Source organism: Podarcis melisellensis (genome assembly GCF_964234715.1).
Source record: "Podarcis melisellensis genome assembly, chromosome: 3".
In the NCBI taxonomy this organism is placed as follows: domain Eukaryota; kingdom Metazoa; phylum Chordata; class Lepidosauria; order Squamata; family Lacertidae; genus Podarcis; species Podarcis melisellensis.
Window position 1 is genome coordinate 70,549,050 of NC_138530.1, and position 14,569 is coordinate 70,563,618.

Consider the following 14,569-nt stretch of genomic DNA (forward strand, 5'->3'; position numbering starts at 1 on the left):
AAACAAAAAGGGAAGGAAGAGAAAATTGAAGGCTACAATGGTAGCCAAGCAATATGGAAGTCAAATATTTATGCTTTTTCCTCATCATAGCATTTAATTCATGCCTCTCTGCTGAAGCGAACATTTTGCTGCTGCTTAGTGCCTGGGCTCCTGCTGCTAAGTAGTTTGAGGCAGAGGAAATGTATTTGCCTAAAAGTAAATAAGGATCTGGATGCTTATCTCTGTAAGAAAAATAACATTTAGCAAAAGAGACCAGAGCTTGCTTTGGGACGTTAAATCTCTGTTTAGGATCCTTAGAACAAGGATTGTTAACCTATGGTTCTCCAGATGTTGTTAGACTCTCATTAGCCTTATCCATTCTTCAGACTAGCTGAAGGTGGAGTGTTACAACAGCTGCAAAGCCCCAGGCTCTCTACTGTTGTCTAGAGTAGAAGTGAGTTTATCCTGAAATGAAAATGCTTTGCAAACAAGTCACAGTGAGTCAATTCTATTACTTCCTTTGGGCCAGACTGTAAAAGGTCTCATAGTACCTGGAAAAGCTTCACTAGATGTCACAGTGAGAAAAACCAGTTCCAGAGTGTAGCTTGCCACATGCATGAAGCCAATGACATATTGGGACACCCCCAAGGTTATCATGGTGACCATTAAGTCCTGAGTCACCCCAAAAATAATGGCCTCAGCATAGCTGTTCATGCCTGACCCCTCCCCCCCCCCAAGCAGTCAGGGAGTCCTCAACACTCGCTCTGAGACCATATGTCAGGCTGGGCAGTGAGGTGGGCAGTAAACCAGCAAAATGTGTTATAATGCCTAAAACCAGGTTGAGATACTCTATATTGCCAATCAAGTGGACAGAAAGCATGGGAGGAGATCCTATAAATTACAGTAACTCCCCTTTCCCAGTCCTCAAGTCTGCGCCTAGGCTGCCTTGAGTACCCGGGTGAACACAGCAGGGTGAGATTAACTCCACCATGCTTGCTCACTTAGGCTTCAATGATACAAACCATGTATGATCAAATCATGGATAAGGGAAGTCTTAATCAAAGCTGACCTGGCATTCAGTAGCTGCAGACCTAAGGGCTGGCTGCTAGAACAGGCATCCCCAGACTCGGCCCTCCAGCTGTTTTGGGACTGCAATTCCCATCATTCCTGACTACTGGGTCCTGTTAGCTAGGGATGATGGGAGTTGTAGTCCCAAAACAGATGGAGGGCTGAGTTTGGGGATGCCTATGCTAGAAGAACCAAACTTCCTCAGGCTGGAAAGGGGGCTGGCCCATGGCATAGCCACTTATTGTCTGTGCCATGAACCTGCTACATGGCTTGCCCCCTTTCCCACACCATATCTCCCAGTGCTCAGGAACCACTGTAATTGCCTCCCCGCTTTGTTCTCTCCCCAGCTGATCTCACCCGTCACATGTATTGCTTCCCTGCCTCCAAATAACACAGCAATATATACACCAGGTTAAGCAAAAGCTTAAAAAGTCCACTCAAGCAGACACAAATAGGCGAGATAGCGTACCTCACACCAGCATAAGGCCTCCTTCATGATATATTAGGGAGGTGACCCATGTATCCTCCCTCTGAAGTGGTTCATCCCCAAGGGGGAAAGGACACACTGGCATCATTCCCTTCAGGGCCAATGCTGCCTGGGGAGCTGTGTCAGCCCAGGAACAGATATATAGCCCCAGCTCCCCTGAAAGTCAAGTCCAGGTGGCATCTCAGTCAGTGGAGATGGGGCAAGCTTGTATCTGGGCTAGCGGTGGAAAAACTGGTGGTGGAAATGTAGCAAACTGTTGAAAGGTATTTATTTATCCGCCCACTTTACCATCTGCCCCCGTGTCACACTGGAATGTGGACTCCAGAAGGTTGTCCGCAGAAAAAGGAGGTACTTGATCTGAAAAAGCTTCCCCAGCCTTGCATTTAACACACTGGGATTTTTTTCTGAGTGCATCTGTATAAGATAGCACTCTGTGAGATCCTTAGATCTACAAACATGATGACAGTATTAACTTGCATTCACCACAAAATGAGTACATCAACTGATTGCAGAATTCCATCAGATTATATCATCTATGCATATAAGATCACCTCTACCTGACAATCAAAAAACATCATATGTACCTGCCAAAAGTGTTTAGTATGGTATATTTTTAAAATCCTTTTTTTTTGTCCTGCTAGTAGTATTTCATACAGATTGGTGTATGATTAACAGAACTGCTAGCTGAGCAATGAGATTGCAAAATCTTAGTGATGCATGAAGCAGAAATACATCTGAGCTTTCAGTTTCCAAGCTGAGTCTGCAAAACTGATAGGCAGAAAACGTTTCCACCACAGTTGCTATGAGGTTCTTAAGATACAAGCCTAAAATACTAGAAGCTTGATTAATTTTAGTCATTACTCTAGCCAGAGCTGAAAAACAGAGGTAAATGAAGTAGGGACCTCCACATGACATTAATTACCCCTTTGTCTCATTTGGCTCCCTTCTGTGATATACTAGTTATACATTATCAGTCAAAATTGCTTCTATTAATATTATGTCCTGTGCTCTTTATTTTAATGCATTCAATTACCTGGCACAATGTGCTTTTGCTAAACAAAGTCAGAAATGTATTGTGTGCATCTACAACCTAGCTATACTCAGTGAGCTGCTGCAGAGGTTAGGTTTGTGTGCAGATGTGACTCACCTTCGTGCAATTGGAGCAGTGTGTCGTGTCAATTTTTAGTCCTTCAGGAAGACTATATGCTGAAATACATTGGACATAACTGATATATAAAAACAGTTAGACATTACCTCTTTTTTTCCTCACATACTGTTGTGAGTTGGTGTGTATGCCTGAGTCCCTTCTAATCCATGTACCCAGCAAGGGTTAAAATCTTGTTGTTTAGTCATTTAGTCGTGTCCGACTCTTCGTGACCTCATGGACCAGAGCACGCCAGGCACTCCTGTCTTCCACTGCCTCCCGCAGTTTGGTCAAACTCATGTTTGTAGCTTCGAGAACACTATCCAACCATCTTGTCCTCTGTCGTCCCCTTCTCCTTGTGCCCTCCATCTTTCCCAACATCAGGGTCTTTCCCAGGGAGTCTTCTCGTCTCATGAGGTGGCCAAAGTATTGGAGCTTCAGCTTCACGATCTGTCCTTCCAGTGAGCACTCAGGGCTGATTTCCTTCAGAATGGAGAGGTTTGATCTTCTTGCAGTCCATGGGACTCTCAAGAGTCTCCTCCAGCACCATAATTCAAAAGCATAAATTCTTCGGCGATCAGCCTTCTTTATGGTCCAGCTCTCACCTCCATACATCACTACTGGGAAAACCATAGCTTTAACTTTAACTTTAAAATCTAATGGAGGATTAAAGTGTTGGAATAAGAAGGCCAGCTTCTTGGTAATGGCCCTCAGTTTGGGTCTTTAGTATGTATCTTTAATAAGTTGCTCTGGGCCAGAGGGAAAATGTGTGGGTCCCCTCCCTTACCTGGCTGGTAGTAAGAAAGACAAAAGCCAGAAAATGTGTGTGTGTGTGTGTGTGTGTGTGTGAGAGAGAGAGAGAGAGAGAGAGAGAGAGAGAGAGAGAGAGAGCAGACAGAAGCCAGAGAGTGAGAGCCATGCCTGATTTCTTATTGAATCCAAGGCTTTGGCTATTGGAGAAGCAAGACCTTCTGGGGTGTTAATGCCGTGAACCTCTCCATTGTAGGCTCAGGTTGTATATATATATATCTGTAAATCAACCATATATCATAAAGACACCACAGCCTCCACTGCCCCTCATACCAAGGAAAGTGAACCCGAGTTATGCACCCCAAACCCCAAGAATTTTGCACTACTCATAGAGTCTGGGGTGCTGTGCAACAATTATACTGCATTACTGCAGCTGCCTTAGAAGACCACATGTTGGCTCTCTGAATTTCTAGTGTATTGATGTTCTCTAGGCCACAGAAAGGTTGTGCCATAATCAACTAATGAACTGAGAAACTTGCTTTATACCAAGTTATTTGGTCCATCTACCTCAGTATTTCCTGCACTGACTGGCAGCAATCTTTAAGGTACTTAAAGTCTTTAAGGTACTTTGTTGCTATTGCTGTCAGTCCCTCTAACATGTCAGTCTGCATTGGCTTCCATCAGTAAATAAATAATATTCAGAATAAGGGGGGGGGCGCAACCCAAATCTGTTCAAATAAGTTTGTAGTTTGGAACTACTTTCTTGAGTCTAGGTTGCCATTTTTTTCCAGGACACGTCCTCTTTTTCAGGAGTAAAATTTGAGGCAATTAGCATTTATTTGCTTTGAATGGCCATCACAGTGTCCTCTTTTTTGATCTTCAAAATATGGCAACCCTAAAAAATCTTGACAGCATTCTGAATTTCTATAGTCAGTATTATCCTTCCCTGCTATACCCATTCCTCAGTTCCATACCAAGTCCAGCCAGGCTTCCATTCAAATGAAGTACTGTAATAATACATTTTCAGCAGCCTTCACTTCTGTCTCAGTACTTATGGAAGAGATGAGATGCTGAAGAATGATGCAATGTGGGTCTTTTCATCCCATCAGCTAATGCATACATCAGCTCCAAGGTCCGGACAGGCTGAGTACTTAGGAGAAAGTTTCAGTGCTGGTCATTCATCTGCTTATCTGCTAAGGCAGATAACTGAAGACAAACCATTCAGAAGCTTTAGTTTAGTCCATTAAGTGTTGAAGTATATTTTTGAAACTTATAAGCAATGTGCATGATCCAGCCAAACTAACTTCAGTGCTTTTAGATCTGATTGATTTTACAGAGAATATAAGCAGATACTAAACATTTTCCCCTTCAAACCAAGAGGAGTTAATTAAAAGTGTGTAATTTTGACCTGGTTATGTCCAGTACTGTATAATTGAAATTGGCTGTGTTTCCTATGTAAGTAATATTTGAGATTCACTACCTTCAGGTAAGCATTCTATATACTCACTTTTTAACAAACTTAACAAGAGATGTACTGCATAATTACTTCTTAGACATTAACCTCAGCCTTTTCAAGCTTGTGAAATCCATAGCAGTCTTGCTGTGTGAGTGCTTGTGTGTGCTAACCTCTTCCCTACTTTGCTTTTTACCACATCTCCAAATTGCTCTGTTTAGTTTCTGCTAGCTTCAGTAATTTATACTACATATGCTTACTGCTCATTGCATAATATAGCCTGTGATCTGTTTATTTTTAGGCACAAGCCCTGTCAAGTTACCAACAAACAAACTTGCCTGTGAAATGAATGCTTGCAATAATTTGTACTTTCCATTTTTTAAAAAAAGTTTGTTTTAAGGTTTAGCTGAGTGCACTATGGATTTGTTTAAAAGTCTCCAGTACCTACTTTGACACAGTTGCTGCAGGCAAACAAAAACAGAAGTTACAACATAGTTCAATATTATGTATTATGTAGCACAGAAAACTTCAGCCTAAAAGGGTGAACCTAGGACAGAGACCAATTTTGACCAATGAGTTGACTTTGTAACAATGTTAACCCTTTTTTTTAAAAAAAACCCCTCCTTCAAAAGACTCACAAAAGCAGTTATGCTGAAAATTCTCTGCTGAAGTTAATTTTATGTGCATCATAAACAGTTCACTTTATTACTTTATTGACTTTGGGCTAACCCTTCTTGAACATGTGCGGCTTTTAAAAAAAAGCAGTAAAATTGCCATCTGCTGAGAGATCTATAATTGTTGCAGAATTCAATTTGCTTTCTTACTTCTCTCTGGTAAAATCAGCAAGCACTATCCTTAGATGACAGGAAACAATCTGGTATTTGCTTTTGCTTTTTTGTTGCTGAAAAAAACAAGTTACAGTACTCAGAGCAAGACAATAGATGCTATCTCTGTTAGAGGCAATCAGTCAAGAAGCACATGAGAGACAGGTTACCTGAGCAATTGAAGTTTAGTTTCAGAATCATGGCATTTCAGAACTTAGCTTGTCATTGTTGGTGGTTCCAATTTCTTTCTCCAGCATAAACCACCCCAGTTAAATTATTGCCTGCATTCATTTCTGAAAATAATTTTGTGCTATGAGAATATGTGCAGCGCCAGATTAGGGTGGTGTGGGTGGTTCCCTCCCACAGGGCGCTAAGACGAAGGGGCACATAGTAGTAATAATAGTAATAGTAATAATAATAATAATAATAATAATAATAATAATAATAATAATAATAATACCTATATTTATACAGGTACCTACTCAAAGTTAGGGGATGCCAAATTTTGTCATTGCTCAGGGTGCCACATTACCTAGGTCCGTCTCTGATCTGTGGTGGTCGTTTAATGGAAGGCTGTATAAGCATCTGGGTTTGATTTTTATGTATCAGATGCTGCTTCCATCCTGTGAGAAACAATCAAATGCAACATTGCACATATGTGGGGGGAAATGCATGTTAAAGTTACTTACGAATACCTCAAGGAAGAATAGCTGAGACACAGTATTCCATGTAGCAGAAGAACCAGAAATGGGCATTGCTAAAATGGGCCACCCTGCAGTCACAGTCTCTTGAACACAAATGCACACACAACCAAACACACACACTACAACACCCCTGCAGGCCACTCTCTCTCTAAGCACGCACCTTTCCAGCAAACAACACTGCAGTGGGAATTATATTTGTGCTCTCTGTGCTACAGAGACCAGTCCTCTTAGCCCACAGCTGTGATAGGGAACATGATGGGGGCTGGCAGACCACTTGTAATAGCTTGGTGAGCCTGGATGTGGTCCATAGGTTCAGCACACTTGCTCCAGTTATCTCCCCCACCCCACAAAAACATACTTGGTGCAAGTAAATTAATGGGTCTGAAACCCAAATAATTATATTTGATAATGGTTATAATTTACAACAAAATGTGGATTTCTTTCCCAGCCAGCTTAAAATGCAATTTAAAACACTTTATCAGACTGTTTGCTGCGTAGAGTCATCCCCCCCCCCCCCGAGGGCAAATCTAATAGTTTTAACTTGAGACAGAAACTTCCGTTTTCTGGACAGGATCAAGCTATCATCAAAATCAACCATCCATTATTTTCCAGAGGCAACTTCTCTTTTGATGTCAGAGCAACAATATGACAAAACCATCATACCTGAAGAAGCAGCAGCAGGTTTTATTTGCCTTCAAAACCCCCACAACTAGCAGTGTTCAGAAATGTTAGACAACTGGACGATGTAGTTAATGAGGCTGTATTTGCATGTAGCAATAATAAAGCAATAAATTTAGCCTAATAAACTATGTAATTGACACAGTCTATGCTCAGTATAAAGTACTTTAAGAAAGATAATTTCTATTTGTCACTGAACTTCTGTTACTTGCATAAATATATTTATTTTGACCTAGAAAAGTTAAACACAATGCCTACCTTTAAAAAAAAAATGGCAACCCCTAATTAACATATTATTATTATCAATGCTTTTTTGTGGGGGAAAATGGTGCTGACACACACCATGAAGTTGTTACAGTAAGTGCATACAGCGGTACCTTGGTTCTCAAATGCCTTGGTACTCAAACAACTTAGAACCCTTAGTAAGTGTAGTAAAGATAGTTCCTGTCTGAAATGTAACAGAAGAAAGTTCCAAAGGGTAGGTGCCACTACACTAAAGAACTAATTCCTAAACCTTGCAGAATCGACCTCCTGAAGAGATGGTATCTGCAAGAGGCCCTCTTTTTTATCAAAGCATTTACACAGTACACAACATGATCTATCCAAGGTTAGGACTGCTTCTTCTAAGATAAAAAAATCATGCGGCATCTTTGGGAGATCAATATGACTTTGCAATCTTATTGTTCTCTCTGGTAACAGCTATTTTCTTCACAGCCTGAATTACATTTCATAAGCTCTCTGAAAATAGGGAATGCTTTAGATCTGTGCAAAAAACATTCCCCCAAAATATGTTTACTGTTTACATGGAAAGGACTTCTTTCCCTTTCCTCCCATTATCATTTTCAGAGAACTTGGTCCTACCTGCACTATACATTTATAAAGCAGAATCATGCCATTTTAAACAGCCACAGCTCTCCCCTCCCCCGCGCAGAACTACAACAAATGGATGTAGTCAATTCCTCTTCCCAGGGAACTCTGGGAATTCGAGCCCAGTGAAGGCAATAGGTGTCTCCTAACAGCTCTTGGCACCTTTAACAAACCATTGTTCCCAGGATTCCTATGAATGTTTAAAGGGATATGATGGTGTTTTAAAAGTATAACCTTCATAGAATCCTAATCTGTCGTTTCTATCCATAAAACACACCAAATCATGTATGGGTAGGAGAAGCCTCATTCTTTGGTAAGTTTCTTTGCAATTAACATCCAAATAAGCAAAAGAAAAACTAAGGGGCAGTATCCAACTAAACAGTTCTTCTGGTCCAAGGATCTTTCTCCAATGGAACTTCTGCACCTCCTCCTCCTCCCGCCGTGTGCTTCTAGGCAGCCTATAAATTTGCTCAAGAGAGTTGGGGAAAATCCTGACACAGATTAGAACTCACACAGAGCTTCTTAGCTGGGTATCACCCCAAACGTTTTAGACAATGAGCTGAGCATTAAACAAGACATTTAAGGAAGATTTCCACAGTAAGATTGTCACTTTTGCACTCTTTCATTACTGTGTGTTCCCATCGCCAAGTTATTTCGAGACCTAGCTGCTCCTATTTGTATTATTCATATAAATGTCTAATCCTTTTTCGAAATCCCACTAAGCCCTTTGCATTAGTAAGCTTATCATGAATCTGGATCCAGTACTGCTCACACATCAACCAAAGACCCACAGGAATAATCTGCTTTGCCACATGAATCCTTCATACTTGTAAACTACAGGAGCAAGCGAAGTTTAGGCTACAGGAAACAAACGAGTCAAAACTAGATCTATTAACAGCACTACTTGGCTTGGGACAAGCATCCTTGAAACAAACAAACAAACCATTCTGTAACATTGATGTGGCACATTAGTAGCAACACTCGGTGTTGTTTCTTCAAATTTCAAATCTCAAGAGCTCAAAGCAGAAAAGTTGAACTACTTAAAAGCATGATCCTAGATAGGTCCTTTCACAAAGGTTTTGGAAAACAGACCACAGGAAAAGCAGTCTCAAATAATAAGTTAAACAATCCTGCAACGACCACTTGAGTTTTCCCCCACCCTACCTTGGAAGTGGGGTATTAGGCATCAGAGTCCAGATAACATAAAATGTTAATGTCCAAAGAGGACAGAGGCATCTCTTCATTTGGACAAATGCTGCCAACATCTCCTCCTCTCATAACAAGCACGAACCTTGGTTTACCGCTCATGGCTTGTTTGGAGATGAACAAACCATGAGTCTGAGTTTGCCCATCACAAGAAGTCAGCCTCTGGTGTTTTCCCTTCCCCAGGCAGCTTATTTGCTCCAAGAGTGGGGAAGGGGCAATGTGTTCACACATGCTAAAGCACAGTTTATTTAATGTTACATTTCAACACGGTGTGTGAACCAGGCCTTTCACGCTCATAATACACAAAAAATAAATGAAAAGATTTGGGAAAGTACTCCTTCATGCAACACTTAATTAACTTATAGAACTTGTTGACACAAGATGGAGTGAAGGTCCCTAGGTTAGTATCAAACTAAGTTAAATGTGTGATCGGATGTAAATTGTAAGTGGTTCTTCCAATACCAACCTCAGGCCAGAGCCCAAATGCAGCCTTCTGGGTCTCTGTATCTGACCCTCAGGCCACACCCCTTCTCAGCCTCTCCCAAGGCCACACCCCCTTCTCAGTAACTTATCCTCTCCAGACCACACCTCTCGCCAGCCCTTCTTGACTGTTTTTTCCTAGCTAGAATGTGTCCTTGAACTCTGATAACCCCTCTTAGTTGTCTGGATAGAGGCTAGAGAGAGGTGTGTGCAGAAACTAGCCTATCAAAGTTAAGATGTACCTTTGTTACTTCTCCCACTTTTGTCTCTGGCCTCGCCCCCCACTGGCAACTTGGAAGATTGCCCAGAAGGTAATGAAAAAGGTTTGCCACCATTGCAGAAGAGGGTGGATTGTTGACAACAAGGAAGCACAGAGGACGAGGGATGAAAATAACTGCAAACAGGAAGAAGGTCCATTACCTTCATGCTCTGTGTTCTGGCTTCTGTTGGAATCAGGATGCTTCGTTAGAAGGGCCTTTGATATACAGGATGCTGCCTTGGAAGCAAAATTTTTAGTGTTATGTTCCCACTTTACAAAATAAACATTGCTCACATGAGTGAGATGTAGGAGCTAGCCAGTGGTATGTTTGGGCAGGATTTGGATAGAAGTCCTGAGTTCTACTTAGCAGAATGAACAAAGCTGGCTTACCACACGCTGAATTAAGGAATACACATGCCCTGAAGGACCACTTGCTCCTGCATAGATCTGTAAGATCAGTTAGATACAGTGGTGCCCCGCAAGACGAACGCCTTGCAAGACGAAAAACCCGCTAGACGAAAGGGTTTTCCGTTTTGGAGGCGCTTCGTAAAACGAATTCCCCTATGGGGTTGCTTCGCAAGACGAAAAAAATATTGCATCCCCCTGCCGGTTTTTTTTCGCTTTTTTCTTCCTTTTTTTAAGCCGCTAAGCCGCTTATCAGCTGTTCCGCTGATAAGCCGCTTAACAGCTGATCGCTGGAAGCCGCTTGACAGCTGTAGCGCTAATCCGCTAAGCTGTCAATGGGCTTGCTTCGCAAGACGAAAAAACCGCTATACGAAGAGCCTCACGGAACGGATTAATTTCGTCTTGCGAGGCACCACTGTAATCTGGGCAAAATTTATTCGTGTCCCTGCAGCCTACAAAATATCATGAGTGAAGGAGGGAGGGAGGGAGAATTCGGAAAATAAGGATTTTCCACCATTGCCTATGGAATGCTCTTCCGTCTGTCATAAATGAAGCATCTCCAATTACTTGCTTTTGACACTGTAAAGACATATCTTTTTGCACATGCCTTCCTTGACCCATGGAACTGCATGCTGTATAACTGGATTCCTGTTTTTATTTATTTATTTCTTTTTTGCCAATTATTTTTATTGATTTTTCAAATTGTTTTTATTTCTTTTCTAAATGGCTTAGAAAATTTAAATGGCTTAGAAAAGGAAGAAAATAGGGGTGCCCTGTAAGACTAGTAACTTCAGCGTCTTAAATTAGCTAAATTGCACTAGTAGCACCAGCTCTGAAAGACCTTTTAAAAATATGTTCTGTACATAATTGGTTCTATTGTCTTTATGTTCTGGCAATAGAAAGTCAAAAACATAGATCAAACTTGAGGCCTACACTTCCTGGACAAAACCAAACCCTCAGATTTGGGATTTAAGCTTTCTTCATTCTGCACTGGGCAGCAGCAGTTCCTCTCTAATGAAGACTCACTGCTCTTTCTATTTTCAATATATTCCAAGCTGTACCGTAATAGTACTGCAAGTTCTGTTGATTTACCCTTTAAGGTTAAAAGTTTACCCTATTTATTTTTCCCTTCCCCTGTTCATAGAACAACAAAACCTTTCTGTAACTTTCAGTGACATTGCCTGATAAAGCTAGCACTGAATAAATTATATAGAGCTTCATCAGAAGTTTGTTTAGCATGAAAATTGTCAAATGAAATGCATTTTTTTCAGACATAAATCATTTGCTAGTTGCTCCACTGCATTGCGGTTCACACATACAAAAGTGTCAAGAGTTGTGATGAACATACAGCACACCCACAATAAGCAAAGTAGATGGAGGAAACATTTAGCATTGCAGCTGCTTCACTTCTTAAAAAGCAAATAAACCAAACCAAAGTGTAAGCCACCTCCTTTAGGATAATGCATTAAAGTCAAATATTTTAGCTGCTTACAAATTAAAAAATATTTATATCTAATCAACATCTTTATTCAAACTTAAACATATTGTGTCCAGGAGAAATCCAAGCACAATCCAGTTCATCACAAGCACATCCAAGTCTTTTATTCTAGTTCATTCAACAAGCACATTCAACGCTGCTCATAAAGCCTTATTCATAATCCCCACATGCGTCCCCTTTGTGACTTCACCAGCAAAGTAAAAGCTCTCTATTCAAGAAACTTAATAGTGGAGAAAAATCATTCCTGCTATAATACACACCACAAGAGGAAACTTGTCCAAAGGCTTGTTGTCAAATGGAAGCTGGAATGGTTTCTGATATTATGCTGCTACTCAACATAGCCTAAGCACAAAGAAGTGCAATACACAATTAAAGAATTGTTATTGGCAATATCCTGCCTTAGTAAGAATGGACAAATTCCACTATTCTAGTTTTCCTCAATTTCTCATTTTTCCAGTTCAGTTTGTCAAATTTTTGTATTACTTTGCAGACTCCCCCCCCCCAATCCTCGTGAAAATTCAGCAGCATTTTACTGTGCTTTTCTCCTAATATATGTATTTTTTGAACATCTACAAATTTGAAGGAGTGCAAAGGATACCTATTATTTGTTTCAAGTATATATTTTTTGGGAAAAAGTGAATTAGGAACATATGAAGATGCCTTATAGCCAGTCAGGCCAATGATCTATCTAAAACAGTGCAGCCTCACTGACTAGCATTAATACTCTAAGGTTTCATGCATTGTCACTCCCAACCGTACCTGGAGATCTTGGGGGTTGAGCCTGGGCTTTTTGCATATAAAACAGATAGCCTACCACTATAGGCTATAGCCCTTCCCCTAAATTAGGTTCTCATTAAAATGCAAGCCAAATTCACCCCCATTCCTATGCCTTAATCAATTAACAAATAAAAAAACAAGTACATCAAGGTTCTGGACTGTACGTTATGTTGTAGGATGTTAGATATTATAAAAATGAGGATATCCAACATTTCATTTTTAGAAAATTTGGGTCGAGCCACTATTAGTCCCTATAAAGGTAGACCCATTTAATCAACATGGCTAACATAGGCCCATTCATTTCAATAGGTCTGCTCAACACATGCTAATGATCAAAGTACTGCATTTTTTGCTCTATAAGACGCACCAGACCACAAGACGCACCTAGTTTTTGGAGGAGGAAAACAAGAAAAAAAAAATTCTGAATCTCAGAAGCCAGAACAGGAAGAGGGATCGCTGCGCAGTGAAAGCAGCAATCCCTCTTGCTGTTCTGGCTTCTGGGATAGCTGCGCAGCCTGCATTCACTCCCTAAGATGCACACACATTTCCCCTTACTTTTTAGGAGGGGAAAAAGTGAGTCTTATAGAGCAAAAAATACGGTAATTAAAGCAGGGGACTGTTAGTGGTCATTTCCAATTGTTTCTTTGCAAATGTGCCTTGCCTTTGGTTCCTTTTAAATTTGACATTCCTTAGGAACAATTCCCATTGAAATCCATGGTGCTAAGTCCCCATATCGTTTGGTTTAGTAAATATAAATGGCTAAAAAGAACCAGTTTTCAGTTTTAAGATATTGAAAGGAAAAGCTCCCCACAGCCCATTTCTGTGAGGCTATTTAATATTCTACCTAATAACCTGCCATGATTTATTGCTGTTGCAAAATGAGTTTTAATGAGACTTCAACTTGAGCACTTAAAAGAAATTAAAAGGTTATTACTGTTTTATTAGCACTCCAGGAGTTTAATTGATGTGCCTTAGGGATTTTTTTTTTTTTTGTATTATATGTACGGAAATTAGATAATTGAAGTACTACAAGCAAGAAATATTATGTGAAAAGCTGCACGGCTGACTGAGATGCTCAACTGGTCTTTTTTATTTTTTAAAAAACAGTCAATTGTACTTTCAAATTTTGTATTAAGCGCTGCTAGTACTTCATCTGCAAAGTACCAAAAGTGACATAGCTGCTACTGGCCGCTAAGGTTTAAAGGAGCCAATATCTATTCTCCCAAGATGTTTACTACCCTTCATTTGAGAAGATCACTTAGCTTTAGGAAGAAAGCATCTCAACACAGAACACCAGAACAAAGACAAAGATCTGCATAATATTTACATGTGCTAATTCATATTGGTGGCTTCGAATGTAGCGTGAGTGGACATCCACTTGCGGAACAGGGCTTTTCCTTCCCTTTGCAGCCTCCCTATATCCCCTAAAATCACCCAGTAACCTTGGGCCAGCCATTGCCTTCCAGCCTAACCACACTATGATGAGGGGATAAAATGGTGGAAGAGAGAACCTTGAGCTCCTCAGAGGAAAGGTTGGTGTGACAGAAAGCTCAGGTAGGCCAGAGTCTGGAAGTTTGCAGAGTGCTGGGCTGGAAACCTCACTCTGATTGGCTGCAGGTACAGCTAGCCAGAGGGGGCGGAGACAGCACTTTGGGGGGCGGGGAGAAACAGTTGAGAGTTTGGTCCCTGGCGTTCAGCTGGTTAGGAGTATAGCCTCTGAGCTGTGTGTAATTCGCCCTGAGGGAAGATTTTCAGCCAGAGAAGGAAGTGTCTGAGCTGGGTGTCTTCTAAGGGGCTGGTGTCTTCTAAGAGCATACAGACAAGGGAGAACTAGGAAGCTGAATTTGAGAAAGGAGATGCGGGAGTGATGAAGGAAGACTCTACTTGGGTCTCAATTCAGTGAGAAGGGATAGATCTTCTGGAGAGAGAAGAGAAATCCCAAACCAGTTAGAGGGGAGCAGTGATCCGCTGGTCTGGTATCCTAAAAGAG

At 41.0% G+C, this 14,569-nt stretch overlaps 1 long non-coding RNA gene across 1 annotated transcript in view; it reads left to right on the plus strand.

Moving 5' to 3' along the window:
* Positions 1-14,569, plus strand: part of LOC309366751 — a 31,790-nt gene that overhangs the window by 8,467 nt on the left and 8,754 nt on the right. The window contains exon 2 of the long non-coding RNA XR_014166865.1: positions 366-476. This is a non-coding gene — a long non-coding RNA (uncharacterized lncRNA). The remainder of the gene's footprint in view (positions 1-365; positions 477-14,569) is intronic.